Source organism: Aythya fuligula, chromosome 23, assembly GCF_009819795.1.
Source record: "Aythya fuligula isolate bAytFul2 chromosome 23, bAytFul2.pri, whole genome shotgun sequence".
NCBI classification, from domain to species: domain Eukaryota; kingdom Metazoa; phylum Chordata; class Aves; order Anseriformes; family Anatidae; genus Aythya; species Aythya fuligula.
In genome coordinates, this window is record NC_045581.1 from 2367021 (window position 1) to 2390274 (window position 23254).

A 23254-nucleotide genomic window follows, 5' to 3' on the forward strand; every position below is an offset into this window, starting at 1 on the left:
GTGCCTCCACCAGCAGCACTCTCGCTGTGAACAGGGGACTTTCGCCACCCTTGGATCAACTTGGTCTCACTCAAGTTGGGACCGAGTGAAAATCCAACAGGACAGCTCACATTTTCACTGCCTAGGGATGGACGTGCAGCCCTTGTTAAGCCAGGTAAGACAGCAATGTCCAGAGCTCCTAGGCAGCTTTGAAAATCTCATCCTACCCCTTCCCTTGGAAGGCTTTGCAAATGGAAATGTCAGCTATTATTTCCTGGGCTGGCACAGCCAAGGGAACTTCTGGGTCCGGTCATTCTGTCACTGACCCGCCTGCTTTGTTCGTTGCCGGTAGCTGTGGGCAGAGCCACCTCATTGCCCCCATGTGTGACAAAGAGCTGGGGACTGGCACCGCGCTGGTGGCACCGCTGACCTTCCAGCATCGGCTGCCTCATAATGAGATGCTGAGAACATCGCTGCAGCTGTGACCAGAGGGGAATGCCTGCGTGTTTTTAGTCAGAGGGCCCAGATTTGATTCTTCTTGCCAAAAAGCTGCCGAGGGACAGAATGTAACATTTTCAAAGAGCTCAGAGATCCTCTGATGGAAGGTGTTATTTGAGTATAAAGCCGCCTTATTATCCTCTGCACGGTTGAGAAGCAGGTGCACGAACCTCCATCCAAAAAATGTTTGCTTGTAATTGGCATCACCTGTGGAGACAAAGCAATCATTTTGGAGGTGGAAACAAAGGAAACAGAAAGTATGGCTTTCTGCTCACAGCGCAGCTAGGTACATCTTTGCAAGGAAAGATCATCCTACGCTATCCAAATGGCTACTTTTGATAACCCCTCTTTGCTAATATACCACACACCATCAGCAATCAGCCCACACTGTGGTTTTCGTCATTACGCTTGATGCAAAAAAACACAAGAATTGAGACAGTATTATATTTCAATTAAAACTCCATGAAAATTTTGGCTGTGCTTTTTAATGTGATAATGTTAATTAAACTTTGCTCTCATGTTCTGAAGTCTTATAAAAAGTCTTAGAAAATGATAAAAAATAATAGTAGAAATAAAATTGGGCTATTTATCTACCAAGAGATTAAAGGGCTTCTTGTTTCCTTTGTGAATTTAGATTTCCAGAATTAAATGAGTGTGAAGTAATGATATTTTTCAGCAGAATCATTATCATTTTTATTGCAGTGGAAAGTATGCAGCATTTCATTGCTACTGTTATTGTACTTAACTCACCTAATTGTACCTCACCACTCACCAAGCACATCTACTGCAGAGCCCTGTCTCCGCACGCATATGGCGACGGATGACACGTTCCAGCCCTTTCCTTCAAGTTATTGCAAACATGTATTTTTCTGAAAGCTGTTCTTTCATGGGGTGTTGGTAGTTGCAGAACAATTAGCTCCTGATATATCCATCAAACTGGCCCATGGATACTTTCTTGCCAATTTCTATGAGGCCTGTTTTTATAGTACGTGCCATACTTATGAGGTATAAAATATTGAATATATACTTCAGAAACGTAGTTCATCATACAGATATATAACGAAATACAAATGCACTCACAAATGTAGGTAGGCACAGGTGTTGCAGCAGAAATATGGATGCTGTAGTACAAAGCCTGTAGATGTCCTTTTGATAGAGTAATTACTACATTGCAGCTGCATTCAGAAAAGAGTCAGTAGACAATACTGAGGGGATGGTGCACGCTCTATCCGTGTATCATCTGCTGGCCTGTCTGTATGAAGACACATTCACCTGTCATTTGGATGTGCCTATAACAGCACAGCAGCTGTTTAACTGGGCGTAGTGACACCGCACAGAAAGCATGGGAAGGAGAAAAAACCTGTGATGCAGATCCCTGGCTGGCCAAAGCTAATGGTTTGCTTGCTAACGATGCAGACTGACGTTGTCCACTGTTCAGCTGAGGCTGTTTTTTGGTCTGTTTCAGGAAGATGCCTCAGAGTCCGGTCACCAGCGTGGGCATGCCTTATTCCAGTGAGTCGAAGCCATGGCATTTGCAGAGTTTGTGAAGACGGGTCCTACGCTGAAAGCTGAAAGCACCCTAATAAGGACAAGTGGTGAGCATTTCCCAGACAGTTTATGTACATTTTAAGGCCATTTACCCATACAGTTGAGTAGAGCAGAGAATTACTTGAGGGCAGCCCTCTTTCAGCTAATGGGGCTGCTAAGGAGGACAGAGCTTGAATCTGACCCTCATCTCACATCAGCACATCCCCATTCAAGTGCATGCTTTACAGAACACAGGGAGTGGAAGAAAAATCTAAGAGGGATCCTGGTCCCAGTGGCAGGAATGAGATCTGTTCTGTTCCTTCAGCATGGCCTGAAGTAACAGCAGCATTTGTCTCAGCCTAGAATCCTAGGGTACCAGGAAAGGGAAATCCAAGGCACACTGTCAGAGAGAGGAGCTTCTGTTTTCTTTCCACTTACCTTCAATTTTCTATTTAGTCATCAGTTCTTTGAGACAGGTACTGGAAGTCAGTGGATTGTCCTGGTTATCAGCTCGCATCCTTAGACAACTGCGAAGCAGTAAGAGGGATAATAATGTGATGATAACATTAAGTTTATTGAGGATTATTCTGCAAAATTCCAGATTTCTAGAAGCATCTGAAATTTTGAGTGATAATAGCAAATATGTATGTCCTTTTGCTGATGTAGTTTGTCACTGTGCAGAATGGTGTTTGGAGCAGTCACAGCTCCGCACCTTGGGGTCAGTTTGTGGCAGAATGCAGAGCTGAATGGCCAAAAAGATGCATCCCTATTAGCCTGAGTCAATGTTGTCATCTGTATTTTCCTTCCCCTTAGCAATCTGCTTTGATTTTGTAAGCCATTGACCTTTTAAGACTTATCCATTAAAATTTTTAAGACCCTGGAGTGACAACTACTTTGGGCACAAACCTTATATGAAGCTGTTTGCTCATCTCTCAGAGTGGGAGCAGAAAAATAACAGTGCATAGTCTGGGACCTCCAGAGAGGTGCAATAAAACTGTGGAATCATCTTGTAAACCGAAGAAGAAATCTCTTCTGATAACATATATTTGTCAGCCTGACATTCTTTATTGCTCTTCAAAGTCCAAACTATAATGGGGACTTTGGGGCCAGGAGACTTTATGATGACAAGTCAGGGCTGGGTCAAAAGTTCTCGGCTGTCAAGGCTTCGATGCTGCTGTTATTGCCACTCCGTACACAAAAGAGAGGAAATGAAACAGAAAAGAGATCATATTATAAAGAATATGCTCATTTGGTTTCTTCTGACATTTCTCTGATAAACATGATCATCCCTCCCCCCACCCCCCCCTCCCAGTTCTGACTCTCCCTCCATATTTCTTAAATTGTACTGGAGGATGAGATATTTCTTCAGAGGGACGGGGACAAGCCTAGAAAATAGGATTCAGGATCCCAGTCTATTGGTGGGCATTAATTGGTTTGGCAAGGTGCATGCTATGAGTTTTAGTGACAGAGGCAGTGAACCAGAACGGCTTTTCCTGTAATACCAAGATTTTAAAATGGTTTTGCAATTCATGAAGCTGTAAGCACTGCTCAACATAAAACGTTTTTTATAAGACTAGATTTTTTTTCCTCCTCTCTGTTAAAGAAAGTGTCAAAGGCTTCTGAAACTGAGCATCTGCAGAGCAGGGGAGGCATGGGGCTGATTTCTGTGGTCCCGATGTAGATGAGAAGTGACACAGAAAGGTCAGCGATGTGATGTTAGTGGGGGTTTAAGGACAGTGAAGGTGGTGCTGGGGATGCGGGTGCACAAGGAGGTGCACGAGGTTGTTATGTCCCAGGTGAGATGCTGGGTTCAGCGTGGAGAGGCTGCGGGAGTGTTCTGGGAACCCAGCTGGAGAAGTTTGGAGGTGGATGCTGAAGTCCTGCCACAAAAGTGCCATTCCCACTGTGCTGTGAGAGTGGGTCAGGTGCTCTGCTGATGCTATGGGGCAGTGCTGGCCTGGGATCTGCGCCGAATTTGGATGCATTAGAAGTGAGACATCCTCTGAGCTCAACGTTTGTGGTATGCATGGAGAGGGAAAGGTCCTGGGGAGAGTGCAGTTTCCAGGGGGCAGAACTGGGGGAGCTGGATGGAATACCAGAGAAGGAAGAGCTGCCAGGATGTTCTGGGGGAAACCTTTGGGTGAAGGTCACTGCATTAAGCCCCTCAGGAAATCACCACCACCCCCTAGCATTGTCCAGCAATCACTGGATTTCTTGCCCCTGCAGCCTTTCATCTTGAGAGGCAGCCCCAATCTCGGTCAGCCTGTTCCTGTGGAACACCTGGGTTTAAATCCCACCACAAATTATTCCCTCTCCTATTGGAACAGTTCTATATATGAAAGTCATGAAATAGAGCAAGAACCTCCAAGATGATTTCTTTCCAGTGTCTCCAAGGAACTGAAGGAGTTGCCAGGGCTAAGGGAGGGTCAGCTCCAAGCCCCTGCTCAGGGAGAGGCAGCAGAAGGTGCTAAGCCCACGTGCTGTGAGCTCCAAAAGGCTGTAGCCTCTCTCCCAATGGCTGTACTCTCAGCTGGTGATTTTGCATCTTTTACTTGGTCTGAAGGTGTCTTGAAAGGCATCCAAGACATAGCCACAGAACTTGGTGCCCATTCCACCGTAACGTGTTCTTCATGTCCTGGAGAGCACATCTCCACGGAGGCAGGACCTCTCAGTGTTCCTGTCCTTCCTGCCCAGGGATGAGGTTTTCCTTCCTCTCACCACCAGCTGTGTTCATCTGGAGGACTGCAGGTTCCATTTGCTCAACACACCTTCAAGTGCTATCAGCATTTTTGGAAACCTCATTTCCAGCGTTGTCTGTGGTGGTATCTGTGCACCAAGCAACAAATAACTAAAGCCTTATATCCTCTTTTAATCACAATAAATCAATGCACCATAAGGGGGAGGTTTAAAACCAATTTTTTATGCACCGCTGCTTACATTGAAAAGACTCATTACAACCCAAATTAATCAATATAGCCTGTAACTCTAAAGTAACTCCTGGATTGAATCAATGACACTGATGAAGATGGGGGAGTGGAAAGATAGAACAATGAAGGGAGTAGGAAGGTGTTAAGCAAAACAGAGCCTATTTGAAACGTTTTGCCTTTCTTCTAAGACAGAAACAGCCTCCATCAGTGTGTTTGGCTGCAATTTAGAAATAATTTTTCAGTCTGTGGAGGTCTCTTCTGATGAGATATTGCTTGAGGACCACAAGAGGGCAATGGAGATTGGAGACAGAGCCATGCCCAGGTTCTGTGGAGCACAGATGTTGCCTCCGGGCCCTACTCACCTTCCTCTGCAGCACCCAAAAATGCCATTTTCCACCATGCAAGGGGGAAAAATGAAGTGTGACAATAAGAGCGCTTGGGTTTCCAGGGCTGCCTTTTTGGAATCAATGAGACATTATTACAAGTAAAACATATGTCTGCTGTGTAGCTAATGCTGTCTAAATTGCATTAAGCTCCTAGCAGCCTGTATGGTCTGTATGTGTATTCTCAGAAAGGTGTGTGGAAGTGGTATTGATCTTCTGACTAAGTGTCCTAATGAAATACAAATCTGCTATCATTTAGAGAGCCATCTGTCATGATGAGACATAAAAAATGCTACAAGCAGAACAATAACTATAATTCAATTTGAGAATCCAACCTACTCTCAGCAGGCAGAAAGCGGCTGGCCCCAGCCCGTGGCCTCTGGGATCGATTCTGTTTACTGTGTTAAACTTCGTCAGAGGGTAATAAAGAAATCAATCAATAAAGTATTAAAGAAGTTTCCAATTATGGGTAAGGTACCTGTTGCAGAAGACCTCTTCTGTGCTGTGTGGCGATTTAAAAGCCATCTACATGGCTCAAGTTCTCTGGCAAGTGGCAGAGTAATTTAATGCTTGTGGTGTTATATTGTCCAACGCAACTGTAAACTACTAAAAAAGTAGTGCACGACTGCTGGGAAGGAAACTACTGACAGCAGGTTAATGAAGAGGGCATTTTCCTAATACTCTCCAGGCCACTGGTGATGCAGGACCCCCCGACATGACAGCTTTTGGGAAAATTTGTCCAAATTAACTTCTCAAGTGGGTCGGTTAAACCGTATTAGCCACCTATCTGGACATGCTCATTCAGAGTTGAAATGGGCTTTGCTCAATTTAGCTTTGTTCAGTTTCCAGTCCGGTTCACCGGAGCACTTCAGTGTTTGCTCAGGTCTCTGGAGGACAGCTGGAGGCATGGTGTAAATGAGGAGCTGCTCTGGCAGGGGCTGGAGCTGAGCAACCCCATGGTGGTGAGGCAACAGGGAAATGGTCTGACGTCTCTGGGGCTCATTTTTTTTACTATTTTCTATTTCATTTGTCAGCATCAGAGGCAGGGGCTGGCTTTGGTCTGCAGCTGGCAGCGCGCAGCACAAGGCTGCTGGTTGGGGACATGATTGCAGCGCGGCTTTGAAGGCATGTCCCCAGCAGTGCTGCTTCCATACCCTTTGTGTCTGGGGGTTCCAGGTCTTCATGATCATTTCTTGCCCCTTTCTTCCTGAGGTCCAGGCCAATTGCAGTGCAGGGAAATGGGCAGAGAGGTTGGGCTAGGAGCACCAGGCAGCTGCAGGCTGCAGAGGGACCCCGGCCTTGGTGCCTCTGTAACTGGGTGCTGGAGGTGGAGCAGCCGGCTGCCCACTACACCCTGCAGGAAGAAGGAGAATGTCCCCAGTGTCTCCAGTATCCTTAGTCACTCCCTGTATTGTTGCTTTGTCCCTTCTGTCTACCTCTCCCTCTGTGCAGAAGGGCATCCAACAACTTGCTCGGAAGGTAAAATCTTGTTTTTAGAGACTGTTTATGTGCGAGGAATGCTGTGCTCACCAGGATGAGAAGGGTCTAGGGGTGAGCAGTGGTGGGCAGGCACCAAAACGTGCTGAGGAGCAGGGTCCAGTGGCTTGGTCATGTCCCTGGGGAGGGAGCAGTGCCCAGCTCCATAGCAGCACTACGCCAAGGGGTAGTGCAGTATAGTGCATGTGCACATCATGTGTAGCATGGGGACTTGTTCCCTGGTCCATGCTTATATTCTGATAAAACCAACTTGATTCTTTCTGTAGAGGAGCCAGAGAACAGCTAATATGTATGCGGTGTAGATAAAGAGGGGAGCAGCAACACAGTGCAGAAAAGAAGGGGGAGAACCAGTCTGATTGTGTGACACACTTGAAGCAAACGTGCTCTAGCCACAGGCTGATTCTTCTCCATTCTCTACATCGTTTTATTTCGTCCGTAGTCAGATATCTGTGGTTTGCAGAGTGGTGCTGCTGGGGCCGTGAACCCCCCTCTGAAAGCCCCAGATGGGGTCTAGTGAAAAGCCACGGCTGTGTGCAGTGCTGTATTGTCTGAGATAATATATGTCCAAATTATTTTTTTTTTGGAACCTTCTCCTAAAGTCTTTATCTGCCAGGCTCCAGGCTGTGGGATCGATGTGCGACTGTGTACTCATTCACTTTCCATCCCTGCAGCTTTTCTCCGAGAAAGGCTGTGATGGAGCTTGGCTTGTGACAGTGCCTGATAAGCCAGGTTACTGTTTTCTTTGACAATTGTTTCTCCAGAATGTCCTGTGTAATTTTTGTGGGTATCAAAGTTCATACTCCCTCGCTGAAAAAAAAAAAAAAGAAAAAAAGAAAAAAAAAGATATTTTCATATTAATGGAGGGTCTCTTTCATCCAGATGATGATCGGTATTAATGACCTGGCATCTGGCAGCAATCATATGAATGAAGCCACTACTGAAGGTGGATTTGATGAATCTTCCCTGACAGAGGAGACTCAGGTGTCTGAGCACTGGACTGTCATGGATTTGTGCTATTTCTACTACTTGGGGCTTCAGTCTAGTGGAGCTTGCAGCAAAGTGTTCCCTCTACCTGGGAGACTGACAGGAGCAATAGAGCAAGTATAAAAAGGAACGGAGCAAAGTGGGGAAAAAATAACTAGAAAGACACTTTGTAGAGAGACTCCACTTTCCGCAGCCCTGGTGGGGAGGAGGTATTGCTAATGAGAGGCTCAGCCCAACTGCTCTAAAGCTGAGGGACAAAGCTCCTGGAGCCCTGGGACACTCCTGCAGAGGGGAAGAGAAGGAGCTGGGCTCCAGCTGGGAGGGAGATGCTGGGAAGGGAGATCTCACCCTGTGCCGGGATGTGCCAGGCTCACATTATGCCTCTCCTCCTGACCCCAGGCAATGTTTTTCCCCAGCAGCTACATCACAGGAATTACTGCTCTTGAGGTGGCAGTGGTGGCGGATTCTTGCAGTGGGTGTATGCACCGCTGGTGCAGCGCATCGCAGCCGAACACCATTGCCTCTCCCCATTAGAAGAAGCTCCAGCAGAGGCAGAGCTGGACGTGCAGCTGTGCTGTGGCTGGAAACTCCATTTAGCTCCCTGTGTTGTTTGTAAATATTTTACTGTCTGGTATTAAGTGAACGTAATTACTGCAGCTTCAAGACGAGGGAGGCTGTTTAATGGGGATCCTGTCAAAGTATTTTCCCCTAAGTTTCAAAAGCTGTTATTTTTTCTCTCCTGTCGTTGGTAATAATCCCTTGAAAGCTTGAAAGTGAAATGTACTGCCTTCCTTTGCAATTGTTTTTCTTTGCTATGCTTCTCAGACAAAGAGTAAAACATGAACTTTCAGTCTCAATTACTTTTATTTTAGATTAAGGGAAATAAACAAAGCATGAACAAGCCTTAAACTCTCTGGGAGAAAAAGCAACCTCATGCACTCAAGGCATGCTCTCCTGATTTGGGAGCATTGCTGCATGAGGCCAGCTAAGAGCTCCTTCTGAAACAGCTAGTGCTGACCATGCTGCCTTCAGATCCACCCTCACCAAATGCCCCCAGGTGAAATGTACCTTAACCTAACTACTGGTGTATTCCCTGCTATGCCTGGTTCTCTGCCATGTTCCACCTCTGCTGGGCAGCCTTTGATGCTGCTCCGCAATCCCCTGCACCGGTGCCCTGCAGCCCCCAGGTTCAGGGAGCAGGCCAGGCAGCAGCAGGACAGATTGCAGGCAGAGGTGGTGGTGTCTGGGACTGCCCTGGAGGTCTCATGTGAATGAGAAGAGAAACTGGTTTGTCCTACAGCAGTTCATGAAGACGTGGTGTGGCAGAAGACACCTTACAGGGCTGTGTGAGCACTGTCAGAGAGCAAGGTTGGCTTGGGATATGTTGGCTCCCCCAGTCCCCAGCATGCAGGAAAGGACCATATTTTCATCTGTGTCGGAGTATAAAACAGTTGCATCTTCAGTGTGCCTGACTGCCTTCAGCCAACGGATGCTCGCTTGGTTAAAACCATGTCCTGGGCAGCTTCACAGTGGCGCTCCTGGCAGCGCTCTGGCAGCAGGCTCCCTTCTGCTTTGCAGTGACTCTTCCTTCTGCAGGCTCCGTCTGTGTAATGCTGTTCACACTGGGCTTGGGCTCCTGGAGATGGCGTTTGAGAAGGAGTGACTGCCACTTTCACATCAGATCTCAGGGCAGTGTTCATGGGAGCAGCAATTACAGCACAAAATTCACTGGAGAAGAAGCTTTCCTGCACTGCAAACATTTCTTTATTCTTATCAAGGAGAATGACAGACCTAATTTTCCAGAGTCTGCTGAGTCCCGAACAAGACTCATTTTCTGTCAGTGCATCTCCTCCTATGAGCATCTCCTCATCCTCCTGGATGTCACAGAGTGGTCTGGACGTAGAGCCGACCAAACCAAGGGCTTCTACTATCAAGTCATACAGGTATGGCTTGACAAGACGCCTCAAAAAACTTGTACCACACTTTTGCCATTTGCTTATGAGGCACATGCAGGCCTTCAGCTGTCAGATTCCTGATGTGCCCTGGATTCATTGGAGGTTGATAATATGGCCACAAAACTGAGACTTCCTATGAGCTAAATGGAGCTTGAGGTCATCTGCAAGTTAGCAGTTACGGGCTAGATGAGGTGCAGCCGAAACCAGCCACAAGCTGGCAGGCAGAGCCGAGCAGCGCTGCTGTAGGCCACGGCTCAAAGACTGAGCTTGCAGACTGGCTGCTGCTTGGGCCACTTCACAAGCACCGGTGACCCCTGATCCCAAACGTGGCGACATTCACAAGTCCTGACATGAAAGGCCATCTTCTCCTTGCTAAACTAAAGCACAGCTCCCTGGATTGAATGGGGAGACAACCAGGCCAGCCAGTGCCCACCCTGCATCGCTCCGCCACAGCCTGCCCCCTGTGCTGCTCGCCCCCAGGCCACCCTGAGGCTGTCACCACATCGGGAGAGCAGAATGCAAACTGGCTTTGGTCTGAGGCACTGGCTCCTTCCCTGAGCACATTCCCAGCTAGCAGACAGGAAGATTAACAGCTAACCCTGCAGCTGCCGCCACAGGGAGGCCCGTAACTCACACGGGGCCCAGGTGCCTTCCTGATCCTGCCCTGAAAAGCATCTCGAGGACCAAATTTGTCACATTTGACTATGAGGAGAAAGCAGCTTCCTCTGCTGGCCCTGTTGCACGGCTGAATGGGGGCAGCGAGAAGCCAGCTGGGTGCCTTCTGCTAACACTAATTCAGCTCAGGCCAGAAATGCTAACAGCGGGGTTTCAGTTAGTAAGCATTAAGTGTGAGCTAACCATCCCTCATTAGAGGTTAACAAGTCTGTCTCTGCCTCCCAATCCCCTGACAGCTTATTTTGAAATCCCTACAGATAGTCCAAAGCTCTTATTTCTGATGCTCAGTTTTCTTTAAACAATATTTCCATTATTCTGCTAATAAGCAGCTGCCGTGCTTTCTGAATTCTAGTGATGGGGACATGCTCCCTCCACTTGTCAGAGAACTTTTTGTTTCCCCTGATTCCTTCCATCTTTTTGCCATAAAATCTAAGCCAGTGATTGACAGCCCAATTTAAACTTAGTTTTAATATTGCAATCAGGAGTGATATTTTGTGTTTGCTTTTTGAAGTGAGGAGAAAGGGTAGTAAAATTTGCCTTCTCTCAGTCATTTCACCCACAAAAGTGAAATTTTGCTAGCAAAGAAGAAAAAGAAAAAGGGGGGGGGGATGAGAAAGCTGAGATTAACATCCTTTAAAATGTGCCTGTTTACTCCTATCGTCTGAGAGCTAACTTTAAATAGGATAAAATGATCCTTTAATCCCCTTTATCTTCTTAAGAGCTGCTGTAAAAGATCTACTTGACATTTGAGAAATGAAAAAAAAATAGACAGGCTCGTAATATTCATCAGAAATAGTGGATGGAAAGATTTGATTTTAACAAAACTCAAAGAGCTGGATCCTCAAATGGGCACAAATTATCATGACTTCTGCTGAGCGGTTCCAGCTCACGGCAGAGCAGGATCAGCCCTCTGACTGCCTGGCTTGTTGCACCCAAGTAAGCATGTAATGTGAGGCCCATTTCAGCGGGTTTGGCTCCTAATGGAGAGGGCAATGCTAGAAATTCACCCAACAGTCGCTTTTGCAACACTGGTGAGGGCAGACTGGGAGATTCTTTACAAGCTTCAGGAGCTCCCCACCCGGCTCTGGAGTCTCTCTTTGTGCTATTTGCTGTTTTGCCTTTAAAAACCTGGCGTCTCTTGCTGACTCGTTATCTGCAGCCTCTTTTCCAAAACATCTGTTTAGTCCTGAATAAATATGCATTCCAGTTACTTAATGGCCTTCTCTCAATTTTCAACCCAGAAAGAGTAATGAATCATGAATAAGTTATAAGGAGCTACAGCACAGAGACCTCTAAGTTAAGCAATGTATCCTACAATGTATTGCCTTGGCTATCTTTGCCCATCTACTGAAACGCTGCAAGAAGAAAGCCTTTCATTTGTTGTTCTCCCATTTGCAGTGAGTAATGAAAGAATGACAACCACTAAAAGCCGAGGGATGTCTGCTCCAGAATGCTGAACTTCCAGTGATGGACTGTCCTCCTCTGCCATGCTGGGACTAATGCTTAGGATGATGTATCTGGACTTCCATGGGCTAATAACTCACAGCCATATGAAAGCAGTGGTAGAGTTGTTTCAAGGAAAATAGACTTACTTGAACACGGTGCAAAGAGGCAATATCACTTTGCCTGGCTAAGCACACAAACACCACATGGCAGCTCATGGTAGGCATCCTTTAGTGGACTGAAACACCCGAGACAAGACAGTGGAGGTCTTCAGACTGGGGGCAAGCTGGCAGCCAGGACACAGGAACAGCAGTTTAAGTACCAGGAAAAGGGGATTAAAAAAAAAAAAAAAAAAAAAAAGACATCTCTTTCAAGTAGTATGCATTTATGTAGTAGACTGTCTCTCACTGGAAAACATTACAAACCACAACAGGAGTTTCCGATCCAGTTACTGCATCACTGATAATAACAGGAAAAGCCTAATGCCATCCCAATTACTGAATGTGTGCATATCATCTCCTTTTTGCTAACTTCTTTGCCAGTAATGAGGTGCCCAGAGTGTTGAACTTCCCTTTTTTACACACCCCGAAGAGGTGTACTTCCAGACTACTTTAGAGTTGATGCAGACAGTGTCTGTGCTTACAAAAGGACAGGACTCTACCGGGAGATGTGAGCAGAGGGTGAACAGGAGCTGTTCTGGGGAGAGAGGGGAGCAAGCTGGCTGAATTCCAGGGAAGGTTGTTCAAGTCAGCTCCACTGAATACACCTACAGTTGTGGCATTGCTGTAGTAGTTGAAATGGACATATAAAAGCCTTTATATAAGAACAATAAAAATTCCCAGCACAGCAGCTGTCTCTCCGGCTGCCTATCTGAAGTGCTGGTGTATGTATGCACCCACCTCGTCTCAGCCACCACCATTAGGTATTTCTTCATTTGTAGGTGCTTCAAGTGCAACTCTGAAAGAACCTAATCCCTTACTGTTCAGTTTCTGTAGTGATCCCACGGTACGCGAGTTCAGAATGTGTTTATACCATGGCCAGATAGATAATCCTAGCAATCCTCTACCTACATAAAAGCTATTCATTGCAATAAAAAACTGTAAAAATGGGGATGAAGTTACCCTTGTCTAATAGAGGAGAGCAAGACACAGATTAAAAACTGGGTAGAAGGCACGCAGCCCAGCAGCTCCAGTGTTTTAATGCCAAAGCTGTTCCTCTGGCTGCTTAGTTATGGCTACTTATTTAAATTTAAAGTTTGTGAAGGTGTTTGGAAGCCAGAATGAGTTAACCACAGGCTGTACAATAGCCTGTAGATGTGTAGCTCTCTTAAGGACATGTTAGACCTAAAGTCAAGGAAATGCAAAAGTTCCAGGTAGCTAAACAGTCAAATGCAGGAGGATGTCTAAAATTCGTTACCAATAATAGTTCAACAAGCATAGAGTTCAGCCTGGACTAATTTACCATTCCAACAGGCTGGAAACATTTCTGACGAGGTCAGATACTTCTCAGCTGCACAGCTACTGCTCCATGACTGCAGTAGAGATGTAACCTTAGGTTATTTTGAAATTCCCAGCCTAAACTTCTCATTATTCTGGACTTCCTCATCTTTCACTTTGTCTAGCCCTAGACTTTCCCTAAAATAAACCAGAAATAAACAGAAACCCAACTAATTATAGTGGAAATACAGGTCTGCTTCCAGAGAAAGGGATTGATTCTACATGGGAAATGAGCACTTAGCTCCACAGACCCCTGTCCTTCATTGCAAGAGTCCTTGTGAGGATGCAGTCCAGGTACTTCAGGGGCTTTCTAATCCCCTAATTGCAGATGGGAATTCCCTGTCTTGATCAGCATTGCACACAAAAGGAAACCGGTCGTAGCTGAGAACCCTGAAAAAGCTGAAGAAGTTACCTCTAAACAGCTTGCTTAAGGAAAAAGAAAGGCAGTTTCCAAAATGAAATGGGTTTCTTACTCTTTAAAGACAGTGCCACGGAGCTTTTTGGCCAGTGCCCCACCTCCTAACATGGTGGGGTCTGATGGAGTCATCTCTTCGGATCATGTACTCTCTGAAGCAGTGTTCATTGTTCAGTTCCTGGTGCTATTCTGAACTGGAGTGATTGCAGGTTGATGGGAGCAGGGACAACACAGGGCCTTAACCCTAGAGGAATCAGATAACTAGCAAATATTCTTGAAAATTATTGTGGAATCCCTTAAATGGGAAAGGTGATTTGGTACAATTGGTGATGGGAAATACAGAAAAGCATAGGGAATTTGGAATCCAAGCAGAAAGTCAAGTGGTTTTGGAATTCTATCACAGGCTCGTATGTTTGTTGTCATTCCCGCCAGGAGAATTGTTTCAGATTAATTGTTCCAGCTACTTGGCTGGAGACCAGAAGCAAGGCCCAGTGACTCAGGCAACCAAAGGCATGTCGCGAATAGCATGCAGACAATGTGAGCTTGTCATGAGCAGCCTTCAGGCTAAAAAATCTGCCTCTCCAAAGGGTTCTGCGAAATACCCTTGAAGAAAACCTCTGTGGTGAAATCACAAAGGATTAGTTAACTGCAGAAGAAATCCCACAGAGGAGGACCTTCTGCATGCCTGCAAGGTACTGGTCTGTGTAAAAAAAAAAAAAAAAAAAAAAAAAAAGATGGGTCAATGGGAAAATGGGAGAAACACCAACCAGATGTTGAGTTTTTGTAGATGCTGTGACATGAGAAGACTTCGCTGGAGCCTCTCAGTGCTGATGTTCAGCCCTGCCAGTCCCCAGGAGAAGGAGTCCCATAGAGGAACCCAAAGCTATTTCTGAAGGGGTTGAAACTGGAGTGTCTTAAAACACTAAACTGTGCATTAGAAGTCCTCGACAACCACAGCTGCTTGCTCCACACCAAGAACTTCAGGTGAGAGCCACCCTCTAGCATCTTCCCGTCTCCTTCCCATTGTGGTGCATTTCATGTGATAGCTTCGTGCTCCGCTCCCCTCCCAAACACCATCTGCGTGGAGATGACCCCTTCCCAGGCCAGTCTTTTCTACCCAGCCTTTCAAAGCAGTTACCATGGTGACTGTATTTTTGGTAGCTCCACATTATTCATGCCAGGGGCCATAATGTGATACATACTGTATTTGTAATATGCAGCAGACAGACGTTTGAAAGCACCCTACTGATACGGGGTGGATGCCTTCTGCCTCTTCAAGGTCACAACTGGCTCTGATGACCTAGGTGCCATGTTGAGTGGGTTTAAATTCAAAATACTGCTGAGGTATAATGACTCTGAATGGGAGAAACGCAGTTAGTTGAGATGTATTTTCCTTTGCAGTACGTTGAAAAGTCTCACCAAGCATCAGTTTATATTCAAGAATAGCTTTTTCTGCCACTCAAATACATATATATTATTTTTTGCAGGCAACTGTGGAGGAGCTCTATTAACATTGCTTCCTGTCTGAAAAAAAAATAACAATAATTGTAATAAAAATATCTGGATTCCATTATGCAGGGGAAAAAGAAAATAGAGAGTCCCTTTCAAAGCCAGCCCTTCTGCCTGTGGGTGCTGCTTCGGCTCTGCGCTGATGATGCTTGTGTAGCAGCGTGACTCTGCTGCCTTGCCTGGCTCCTGCTCCAGTACAAGGCCTTTTTCCTTTCTAACTAGGCGTCAGGAGATTTTGGTGAATTGAAGAAATCTCGTTATTGTGCTTTCACTGGGGTCTCAGGAAGTTAATGCCAATAATCTGCTTGAACCTTGTTGCAGAGTATGCTTAGCTACGTTTGGTGTCTCTTCCTCCACTTTGCTACCGTGTCTCCTGTTTCCTACATATGGCAGAGCTTCCTATGTTTTCCAGCTCAGCTCGTGGTCTGGGGGGAATGCTACCTGTCCAGGCAGCTTCTAAGCCACCTGTCTTTTCCCTGCTTTACTCACTGATGTTTTTGGTGCCTGCTTTCTTCTGTTCCCTGCTCATCCTGGGAATGAACAAACAGTGGCTTGACAGACGTGGGCAGCAAGCCCTGCCTGCCAGGGAACAGAGTTGCCATTCTGTAGGGATGGGGTTTTGTTGGGGGCTCAGCTGGCCTGCTTTCCTGAGCCCCCCAGGGCACAAGGAAGCTCTGCTGAGCCCAGGGGGGCCAAGCCCACAGGTCTCATCCAGCTCCGCCTTGCCCCTGATTTCTCCAATGCCTTCCCACCTCACTCCTGCTGAATTAAGGATGCTGGCACTGATGTCAGACAAAGGCAAATGTTACAACACGATGACCTAAATTATATCTGGTGCAAGAGCCAAGGAGGGAAGGGACTTTTCAGTGCTGAAAAGCCCCCACGCTGGAGGCAGGATGCTTAGAGTTGGAAGCTTCTGCCTGCCTTACATTCCCACTGTTCCAGTGCCTTCCTTGAGGCAGCAGGGGAGAGATGAAATAATCCTCTTATTCAGGAGACATCAAGCTAAAGAGAATGACCCATCAGGCTACTCGATTCAGCTCGGTGCTGCAGAATGTGAGATGCCTGTGACAGCCTTGTCTCATGTAAGCAGTGGGCTATGCAGCCCTCGGGGTGACAGCAAAAGCAGGCAAGCACAGGCACCTGCAGGAACTGGGGATGCCAGTGGTGCTGGCAAGAAAAGAAGGCCCAGAATTGCAAATATTTAGGCTCATGAGCAGATTCTGTATTTATCTTGTCTTCCAGAGAGAAAGTTACTCACGTGCCTGAGTGTCTGTAAGTCACAATCCGTAGGGCATTTCAGACTGCTATTGTTTCACATACATTTTTACACAGTTCTTGAAACAGAAAAAATACACAGCAAAGGTGGGGTTTTCATTTCTTCAGGACATTATTGCTCTGTGTATAGCCAGCTGCTCAACTCCTTCTTCCCCATGTAAGGATGAAAAGTGCCACAGGTCCCATAGTAGGGAAGGGCTGTGCTGAAGTGGGCTCCATGCGGACTCCTGCAGCAGGGTATCCCCATCTGCCTGAAAACACAGGGATGGCTCCATGCACAAAGTATCTACACTTCCAGGCTCCTGACCTTGTTCTTTAAAATATTTTCAAAATTCATGTCTTAGTAGGACCTTTAGTGAGTCAGATTTTCCATGTCATTCCGAGCTGGTCTGGATATTTTGTAAAGTAATGTTCCAAGCATGCTTATTTCAATGAAACTGTGATTGTAAAAATAGTCATGGTTCTATTTTCTCCGCCTTCCCTGTGCGTCTCTGGAGTTAACACTACTTAATTTGTTGTCATAAATAGATCTTTCTGTCTGCCTTTTTTCTTTTCCTTTTTTTTTTTTTTTTTTTTTTTTCCTTTTGGTAACTGAGAGAAATCTGGTCTTCCTTGCTCATTGTAAACAAAACAGCTAATTAAGTTCTGATTCCAGAGTCTTTAGCATGGCAATGACATCTTTAAGCACAACACTGACAGCTGGAATATTAGTTCCCAGAACTGGGTCTTCGGTGCTGCTGGGTGACATTTAAGAGAAGTCTTTAGTCCTGTGAATGGAGAAGATTTGATATGTTAGCTATTGAGAGGTTAAATAAAGTAGAAACTTGAAATTTTTATGTTCAAGGACATAACCCCAATTTCGTGGTGTCTGGGTGAGCTTTTCAACTGCAGCAGTTTTGAACTCAGCACAGCTGGTAAACAAAATGAATAAAATCCCCTTTAGCCGTATTCTGCAATTTGACACAAAACAGGTAAAGAAAGGAAGAACCAAATACATGTATAATCCTCCTTGTGAGGCTGGTGTGAGAAGAATTACTCTGCTCTTCTACTTAATGATCTCTTTGGCTGGAACACCTTCTCCAGGTGAATAAATTATCCCTCGCATGTCGGTAGAACTGACCTAGATGGGTTTGAAAATTTCACACAAATTTGCTCTGTGTTCCACATCATGCTTGGATCCAGCACATTACTCAGTGCGGTTTTAATTTGACTCCTGTTGATGGCCAGCATTAAATTTTCTATTGAATTACAGGGAGTTTTTGAAAGTGTCACCCCTGGGAGACAACTTGGTATCCTGAAAGCTAATGGCTAAAAGCCTATTGATTCAACAGTCAGGAATCTATGGCAATTTTCAGGAGGTCACCTCCCTCACACCTTTTAGTTCCCCTTTTCCTCCAAAAAAAACTGAAATCAATCAACACAGAAAGCAGGATCACTGTAAATCAGGTACTGGTTTTTGATTGGAAGGTCTTTGAGGATAGGAAGTGAAGCAAAAGCAGAAAACTTCATTCCCAACCTATAAGCTGGTGACATTTTCACTAAGTAAAAGGATGGCTCAAGCCCACAGGTACGCACAATTACTCTACAGCAACTGAAGGATGAGCAAGAGATGGTGCAAAGATGCAATTCAATTAAACCTTGGAATAGCTCCCTACATTTGGGAGCTTTGGGCAAAACACAAATTATGGCATGGAGATGAACACCTAATGCAGAGGCAGAAACGCCACTGGGTTCTTCTGCATCCCATTCCTCCTCCCACCACACAGGAGCACACGTTCCCTGCACACGTGTGAGGGACACCCAGTAAAGTTTTTACCAGCAAGTGGTTTGGGCTCAGCTCTTGTCTGAAAATGGAAGAAAGTTGTTTTAATTCTCTCAACCCTGTGCAGTGTTGTGGAAAAAGTATAGAGCGTGGAAGAAAGGAGGGGTACTTGGTTAAAGCAGACATCGCTCCACCTCTGGCAGCTCCATCGCATACTCTCTGATGGCTGGTCATAATTACAGTGGACAATTATTTCACCTCCATAGCTGCCTGTGTTTGAACACTTGGTGTGTTGCATTACAGAAGCAATTCCAATGCTTCCATTCATTTTAGGAGAAGCTTCTGTGATGCCCCTCAATTATTCATGATACAGCTTTCTTCCATCAGAAGTACCTCCGTGACTCCCCGACGCTTCACGAAGTGAGGGTTATCGCAGTGCACGGCTCACTGAGAGGGCATGGAGGGAGGTGCAAAGCTCCTCTGTCATGTGAAGGAGAACAAAGATCTCGAGTGACATTTACTGCAACACCTTTGGGAAGCATGAGGCAGGCTGGAGGTGTTGTGAAGATGCCTTGACATCCCATGAGAGGAAGAAGAAGCCAGGAAAGAACCTGACCCAGCTGTGCCGTGTGGTTCTAATGCACCAGGAAGAGCTTCTATTATCTGGTGGACTTAAGAATGGCACTGTGAAAATGCTAACAAGACAGGTAAAACTTTGGGAGAATGTATGAAGGGTGTTAATTTCAGACTGCAGGAGGTTTGGAAATGTGAATACACAGAAACACCAGAGAGAGCACTCTCACCATCCATGCTGGGGCATATCTGAGATGGAAAACATCTCTCATCAGAATACAAAAGTGCATGAGTACACCAAAATACAAGATACGCTATAGCATGCAAGAAGAAATGAAGCACATTAAGATGTAGGAATCACGCTTCTTTGCACAGTTAGTAGAGCATGGTGATCCTGAAGAAAATGTCTTTGAAACAGAGGAACCGAGACCTCTGGACTTATGCCCAGTTGTTCCCTGGCAGTGTCCTGGGCCAGGCATCAAAAGCAGAACAGGAAAAGTTCGTGGAGTCCATCAGAGGACAAATCTGGTGGAGTCTGTCTGAATCTCCCCTAAAGGCCGCTCTGCACACTCAGCCTGCAGAGCAGAACCTCACTGCCACCTCGGGAATGTCATTTACCCATACTGCAGACGTTCCCATGTTTCTGAACCCTGCATTTGAAGGGAGCGAGCAGCTGACAGCACAGCGATTCCTCAGGGGCACTTACAAATTACAGATGAATCCAACTCGGCGCCTCAGACTGAGCTACTTGGGACATCCGAAATATGAGCGAATGCTCCTACATTACAGTAAAAGGCTTCGATTTCAGCAAATTGACATTTTGGAAAGAAAAAGTATTTTATCATAGGAGTTGGAAGATGCAAATAAGCGTCTAGGGGGATTTTTGGAAAGCACTGAAGCAAGTTGAGGAGTGACTTCTATTTTTTAAAATCTCATCTAGTTCCTAGCTACGTCTTTCATTGCCTTTGAAAATTGGGTCCTTTATTAACGAGAGTTAAATTACATAATACCAAAGAAAGAATTTAAAATAATTACTTCCTAACCCCTTTTGCAAAGCCCTGAAGCGCAAGGCTTTATTACCCTTATCTTAACTTTCTTAACTACTAATGTTTTAGTAGTTAGAAAATTATCCTTTCCCTTTTGAAAATCCAGCTGCAGTTATTATTTCCACATTTTTATTAGCCCTCCTTATATTGATAATAATCGCACCATATTGAGGTGTTCGGGAGAAGACATTAAGGCCAATCAAGTGAATAATTCAACATTTTAAAAATTGTCTGAACACAAATTTACACAATAGCCTGTGACAAAAGAATCTTTAGGGGATGATCAAATAAATAACACCCATTTTTCAAGAACACTGCAACACTATCAAAAGAATAATACAACCTTTTTTTTAATGGTAAGCTATTATTATTCATGTATGTAGGCAATTCTAAGAGCTCTGAAGCTGTGCTCTACCAAGTTCCTGTGTGCTGCTTTGGGAGGAGGCAGCGGTACCGTCAGAGATGCTGGTTTGCATCTCCCGGCACCGCTTACCTGCTCTGCCTCCAAAGGCAGCTTCAAGGCCTGCACCTTGCTTTTTCCATTTACATGACAAAAATACATTAACATTGTTTTATAACATGGCTAGAAGGCACATGTAAGAGTAGCATCTATGTATATGCATCCCATACTTTGTTGAATTGGGTGGGTGCATGCATGTTTCAGGGAAAGTGCTTCCCTCATTTCCTTTTTACTATGACATCTTTCCGGCAATTGGTGTAGAAAACGAGAAATTCACACCAAAATACATCTTGGCTGGTAGCACGATATCATCGGAAGAGTTTTTGACTCACTTTAAGCTCGGATTTTCTAGATGGTGCTTTTGGAATACCCTGGATTTGATGGGCTTTCAGCTGCACCTCAACAGCCTTTACTTACAGCTCAGTAAGGTAAAATGTCTCCATACAACAGCAAATGCTGCTCAGCTGTAAAAAATAGTTTCTAGCTTCTTACAGAATGAAGCTTGCCAGCTGAATCCTTTCGTTTACCTGTAGAGGATTCACCTACTGACAACCCCTTGTAATCTACTCTGCTCAGAGGCAGACCCTCCTACAGCGAGGGGAAACCTGCAGGAGCTTTTGCACCAGCAGATTGAAACCTGCCCAGTCCTATCTGGATGAAAGAGCCTTCAGCAGCCAGAGGAAGGTGCTTGCTCAGAGCAATGTGGTTCTTCAGGTGCTTTTTCTTAAGCTTGTTTAATAGGATTTGATAATGGAAGTAGCTGGAGTCCAGCTTTACCTGTTCTTTCTGGTACAATTAAAGAACATGTGGAAATCTGGGTGGTGAGTGAGCTGTGTGGCTGGCAGCATGGTCCTGTGGGGCTGTTCCTGGAGTTGTGTGGGTTCTTACTGCTGTTAGTGTCAAAGGAGCATGTGCTTGCAGGCTGTACCTCTAAATCCAGAGAGCCCTTGCACCTGGATTCTGGAATTTAGAAACTTGGTGGTCTCAGCACTATTCCACCTTGATGGTTTTATCCCTCTACCTCCTCAAGATCCACCTGGTCCCATTAAATATGTCCTGGAGCAACTAGGAGCTGCTGGGTGAGTGCAGCCTTCCCAGGTACACATGAGGCTTCTTTCACTATCACAACCCCTTTGTGACTCTGTTTTCTGTGGCTCTGCCATGGACAGATGTCTAGTCCTACGTTGTTTAGTTGAGGTGTTATTTCTGTGTCAGGGCTGTAGCTATCCGGCCGAGCCACGGGATGAGAAGCAGAGCTTTGGGAGCTGCCAAGCATCCTGATGTGATCTGTGCCTTGCCACTGACTCAAACTGCAAGAAAAACTGAGTGGGTGGGAAAGTTGTGGAACAAATGTTATTCCACGCAGAGGAGAACTGCCAAGGGGGGGTTGTTAGCCAGTGGCACCAAATTAAGAGTTTAAAGTCTTTTTTCATAAACAGTTTCTTCAAATGACTGGCTTGTTAGATCCGTGTGGAGCTTGCCCTGTTGGATAGCATTTGCACTTTTCATTTGAAGCTGGCTGCATTTGCAAAAGCTTTTCTTGCAGGGTGACTGCTAACCACTGCCAAGGTTGTATCAAATGCTAAACAATGCTTGGTTTATCAGACAGCACTGCCCACGTCTTAAAACTTCCAAGTCTGCTGTTCTGCAAGAAGAAAATAGTGGGGAATGCAGAATTAAGAAATGTAAGGGAGGTAAGATAGAGGCTGGGCAGGTCCCGTTCCTCATTGTGCCAAGGGGTACAAGTGCCAGAGCCTAGAAACACCCTGCTGGAGGCCAGGAACTCACTGTGCCAGGGTGATACCAGCATGGAGATGGGGACCAGAGGCACAGGAGGATGGAAAGTGCTGACCTCAGTGTGAGGCCAGAGCCTGGTGCTGGACAGCCTCGTGCCCTCCCTGTTAGGCACTGATGTGCTGGGGCCCTGCTCTCCCAGCTCACCGCACCCTGTCCTGCTTGTCTCCAGCCTCAAATCAAGGAAAACAGGAAGAGTCAAGGCTGGAGCATCCCTTCACAGCGGCTCCTTTTTTTCACTGCTCTCTATTTCTCCATGCTATTGATTTATTCCTTCAAGATTTAGCTTCCATTTGCTGGGATTTTTTATTAGTCGAGAGTTTGGGACAGTAAAGAGCCATCTGTATCATCCGTCTCTTCTTAGGCTGTCTCCTGTCCTCCCCTGCCTCATTTTTCAGAAGGCAGTGGGTGTCGTGAGCCTCTGGGTTTGGAACTTGTTACCTGGCTCCCCCTGCCCCTGGTTCTTTAAGATGCATACTCTTTGGTGATAAAAACCCATTACAGCCTGCATGAACGTTGGCTTTGTTATTTATTGCTCTCTCCTAAATAATATTCTGAGATTTGGCTGCCCTTCTTGCCACTACTTAGCCTTCTATCCCTCACTCTGAGTGGCTGGGATGCTGCTTTTCGCTTCTTTTTTCCTGAGCCAAACTTCTTTGCAGGCTATAAAATAATGATTTGACGGGAAGAGCACAGGTGACAGGAAAACATGGTACCTCGGGCTTGATTTAAAGAAGGGGGAGGCAGCTACAGCTGAGAAGTGGATTGACGTTAATTGTTCCATCAGATGATGAGAGCTGGGCTGCTCCCTTAGTGAGGCTGAGCGCCTGGGGTCTGCTGTGCTAGGCACTGTACAAATCACAGATGCAGATCCCATTTCTAAAGGGGCATTCTAATGAGATGACATAAATGAGCTAATTTCCCATGCTCGGAGGGATAAAAGCCAGCCAGACCCCATGGCTTCTGAGTTGAGGGTTGGGGCCAAAGGCTTGGACAGCAGGGCTTCCCTCCTCAGGCTTTTCATCCCACGAGCATCTCCTGATAGCAAGCAGC